Genomic DNA, 5075 nt, shown 5'->3' on the forward strand with positions numbered 1-5075 from the left:
ACTGGCCCATTAGCTCAGGCTTCTTATTAACTCTTATAACTTATATTAACCTATTATTTTTATCTATGCTAGCCACATGGCTCAGTACCTTTTTCAGCAGGGGCAGGTCACATCCTGCTTCTTTGGTGTCTGGACAGGACTGGGGAGGAATGGACTTCCCCCTTCTCAGAATTCTCCTGTTCCCATGACCCACTTCTACTTCCTGTCTGGTTGTCCTGCCTATACTTCCTGCCTGGCTACTGACCAATCAGAGATTATTTAAAACATAATTGACAGAATATAGAATTGTCCCACACCATTTCCCCCTATTTTTTTTAAACAAAGGAAAATATCCATAGTCCATTCTTTGGTAATGTGGGCATAGTATTGCAGTCTACTTCCTGCTGGTTGGGAGCACTGATAATATTATGGGGACCTAAAGAAAATTTTGAAGTATGATGAAGTCTTGACTGGAGTATCTTGTGAGGCTTGATCATCTCAGGCAGCAGTCTTGATCTGTTCTGGATGTACAACTCAGACATCCAGGCCATCTGTTCTTACTGAAGATATCTCAGATGGTCTTCCTTTATCAAACCTGATTTTTCTTAACTCAGAATGAATCTACAGCCTCTCATTTCCTATGGAAACAAAAGCAAAATCTCTTCTCCAAAGTAACATACCTTTTGACTTCAATTTTGAAGTCAAGATATTTTCAAAATATCTTTCTTAGATTAATTTAGCAGCATTTATAAGCAAATATCTTTTAGCAGCTGTTGCTCCTTCCTCAGCATTCAAACAATTCAAAGAGAGCATAATAACATACAGTATCAAGAGGCTCTGTGTATTTTTCATCTTTACATGGCTTTATTTTAACCTCTATTTCTTTTGTTTTTACTTATGCCAGTAGCCATAGGAGAAGGAAGATATGAGATTATATTCCATGAACCTTATAGTTAAATATAGAGTAATAGAACTAGTTAATAATAGGCCTTATCTTGTAGTCTTAACATTCTTAATCAACATTAAGCTTCAGAGTGGTTATTCAGGAACTGTTGGACAGGAGAGAAACCTCCAGTTACAGTTAGTAGCTCTAATTCTTGCTAGGGCACTCCATTTTCTCTGCGGACTTTGGCTTACTGTGTTGTGAAAGGAAATATATGTAGACAATATATGACATCATGGGCATGGACAATCATAATTTGGCTTTGAAGTGGGAGAGCTTTAAGAATAAAACAAATGATGGCAAAAGGTAGCCATGGAGGACCTTGAAGGAAAAAGCAGGGGCCTGTATGTCCCTTAGTTTCCTTCAGAATTTAAGAACAAACAGCATTTATTTCTCTTATTTACTGATTTTCAAGTGAATGGGAATGTAAGTTCTACACAATGTGAACAAACCTTTGTTTTGATAAGAGTGCTAGGAGTCACAGAGGAAGTTATTAGATGAAGAAATAAACTTATTCTGCATCTGTAGAGGAAGAGACTGCAGAGGGGCATGGCCTCATTTCTTGCTAAGAGAAAGTAGAGAAGTATGCATATCTATAAGTTAACATGGGAAGACTGGATAAAGGGAGATAGAAAGAAAGGAAGGGAATATCACTTCAAGGTATACAACAGAGGAATTTACTTTCAAAACACAGAATGTGACATTATTTTCTTGTCTGTATTGTCCAAGAGATATTTTGTTGTCAGATCTGTTTTGAATCCCAAATGACAAGGAAAACCTAGAGTAGGTACAAGGAAAGTCAGTAGTGTGAGGTATAGACAAAAGCTTGTGGTTCATGTGGAATCACTGAATGAACTGGAGCTCTAATTTTGGACCTGAAAGATGGAAGAAAATAAAGTTTAAAGTATAAAGTATCTATAATGTTCCAGGAAACAGAGCTATGAAATATAGAAGCTACAGAGATCTGCAATTCAGTTTTTAATTTAAAAGAAGAATATTTTAATGTGAGCTCCTATAACTAGAAGCATAAAAGGAGAACATGAAAGGTTGGGTGGAGATGTTTGAAATGAATCAGGTTAAAGATTAGATGAGCTGACTTTAGAGGTTCTGTCAAGCCCGAAGCTTTTAAAATCTTTCCTCACTCTTTCGTGCATGATTTTGGAGTTGGAAACTGTGCCAAACTTCTATAGAGCATTTATGAAAGCCCAAGACATGAACCAAGCTAAAAATGAAACCACACAATCAAAACCTATAATTTTAAAGAATATACTTCAATCCAGATGTTATCACAGAAATTAGAAAGTGCAAATTTAAACAAAACAGGGTTCTGTGGGCCAAAGCATGAACTCAACAATCTTTTTTTCAGCGTCAGTATGAAAGGATTAAAGCACTACTGGTGTATGATTGGTTTGCACTGATATTACATAAATTGCATTAATAGATGGTATCTTAGAGACTGAAGAGAGGTAGTGAAATATCAATATGCTCCAATGCCATACGACTGGGAATGTTGTAGAAGAGGCTGGAAAGAAGGTAAGATCCAGAGGTGGTAGAAGACCACAAGAAAACAGTCTCTTCTGAAAATAGCAAAGAGGATGCACATATGTACTCACATCAATTAAGACAACATATACAAAAGCTGTTAAAGTCCAAAGCAGACCAAATCTCAGCACAGAAGTAGGATGGATGTGTATGTACATCACACCACCTTTAAATCTGGAGCTAATGACATTTGTTAACTTTCGGAAAAGGGAGAGACAGCTTTCTCTAACACATACCAAGTTTTGCTACCAACTTAACATGCAACCTTGGCCCTCCTAAACCATAGCTTCTGTATAATTACCAAGAAAATTTTTCTTCAGTGATGCTGGTTTCTTGTTAATCGCAACTTATTTTTAAACCCTAGCTAACAAGCATCAACTGTTCCAGTGAAGCTAAGGTTTGATGGTACCATATCTTAATCAAAGCTGATTTGTGTAGCTGCAACTGGTGAGAAACCACAGATTCTTTTTTTTTAACTGGGCAGGATCTAGGTTTATTTCAGTCTATGAAAAACTAAAGTTCAAAGCAAATTCAATCTTGCTTAAGGGAACATGAACAGCTAAAACATCTTAAAAATGCACCAAGCTTATGAAGTCTCAAACAAAACTTGAATTTCCTGTACATACTCCTGTCAAATGAAGTTACTTCCTGTACACCACTTCTTTTGCAAACTGGTCTTCTACTTCCTTCATTTGACCTAGATCTGCTATGAGACCTAGAGAAAGATCTAGACGGCTTGTGGTTTCTCTCACGAGACAGAGACCTCTCTCTTCTCCTATCTCTAGAAAGTGACCTGCTCCGGCTTCCAGAGAAGCTTCTCTTTCTTGGAGCTCTTCACCGAGGTGGAGGACTCCTCCTTCGGTAATCATCTCGAGGGCGACGACCCCAAGAGGGAGGGAGGCCACGATTCCGACTTCTTTTCTCACCATTCGACAGCTCCACTCTTACTCGGCAGCCACATAGTGTTCGTCCATCTAGCTCTCGGACAGCGTCAGCAGCATCTTGGGGATCCTCAAATTCAACGAAAGCAAAGCCAGGAGGGTTTCGAGCAACCCACACACTTCGGAGCGGTCCATAATAGCCAAATGCCCGTTCTAATTCAGTCTTGTTCCCATTGTTTCCAAGATTGCTTACATACACTTTACAATCTAATGGACAGGAATCACGATGCATTTCGAGATCCTGGGTTCGAGAACCGCAGTTCAAATCCCAACACTCCGACGAGGCCCACCTGCACCCTCGCGATCTGCTTCCGCAGATGCTCTCAATGCCCTGGCGTCCACGAAATGGCGGCGATTTCCCCCCTTTCTTATTTATATTTTATTTCCTTTACTCATCTTATTTTTCTAGCTGAGACTTCAAGTACTATGTTTAACAGAAGTGTGGAAAATGGACATCCTGGTTTTAGTGAAAATCTTTGGATTTCTAAATCTCTGTTTAGAATGATATCACATACAAGTTTTCTGTATATTGTCTTTATTATGTTGAAGTATGTCTCTTGCATCCCTAGATACTCCAGAACAGTTATCATGAATGGATAATGTATTTGTCAAAGGCCTTTTCTTCAGTTAATGAGATGATCATGGTGTTTCTGTTCTGTAGTTTGTTTCATGGTAGATTACAATTATTGGTTTCCATATGTTAAGCTCTCTCTGCATCTCTAGTATGAAGTCAACTTGTTCATGTGGATAATCTTTTGATGTGCTCTTGAATTTGGGTTCTAAGTATGAGAATTTTTGCATCTGAGTTCATCAGAGATATTAACCTATAATTTAAATATATCACAAGAAAAGCCCTGATAGATTCTTTGCTTCTCTCTCAAACTTATTAAGCCAGGGTTTTTTTATATTTGCATTTATCTCAAAATTCTTACTTTCTAAGATCCTATACACTAGCCCATTAAGCTTTAAGCATTCAAAGAATTTTCTGGCTCAATATTTGAAAAACTTGCACATTTCTCCCAAAATTAATATGGTCAGGATTGTGATGGTAATACCCTATCTGGCACCAATTTCTTAGCAGGTTTGCTATTGCAGGGATAAACACTGTGACCATGAGCAACTGTGGTAGGAAGGACTTATTTCATATTGTAGCTTACAGTCAATCATCTGGGGAAGTCAAGAGAGAAACTTAAGGCATGGATTTGAAAGCAGAAACTGAAGCACAGACCAGGAGAGAATGCTGCTTACTTTCTTGTTGCTCATGGCTCACACTCACTTTGCTTTTTTTATACAGTCCAAGTGAACCACCCACAGCAGACTGGAAATTACCACACCAATAATCAAGAAAATGTCCCATAACTTTTTCGAGAGGCAAATATGTTGGAGGCATTTTCAACCTAAAGTTTTCCTTTTCCTGGATGACTCTAACTTGTGTCAAGTTGAGGAAAAACTAACCGGCATCATTTAAAAAATAAAACCTGAAGATTACTAAGTTTGTGGATTGCTTTTATAAACTTTAAGAGACACATTAGACTGTGGGTTAAATCTAGAGTTGTGCTTCCTAAAAGCAAAACATAAGCCTCCCAAGAAAAGAAAAACAAAACAAAACAAAAAAACCCAAAACAGATAAGCCCACTTCCCACCAAACCAAAAAAGAAACAACCACCAAC

The 5075-nt window shown here is 38.0% G+C and overlaps 1 pseudogene; it reads right to left on the reverse strand.

The window, feature by feature from the left end:
• Positions 1–1765: 1765 nt before the first annotated feature.
• Positions 1766–3637, reverse strand: LOC121440212 (annotated as a pseudogene).
• Between the last annotated feature and the right edge of the window lie 1438 nt (positions 3638–5075).

This window comes from Microtus oregoni, unplaced genomic scaffold, assembly GCF_018167655.1.
Source record: "Microtus oregoni isolate MIOR12 unplaced genomic scaffold, Mior012 000066F_ref0000041, whole genome shotgun sequence".
Lineage (NCBI taxonomy): Eukaryota > Metazoa > Chordata > Mammalia > Rodentia > Cricetidae > Microtus > Microtus oregoni.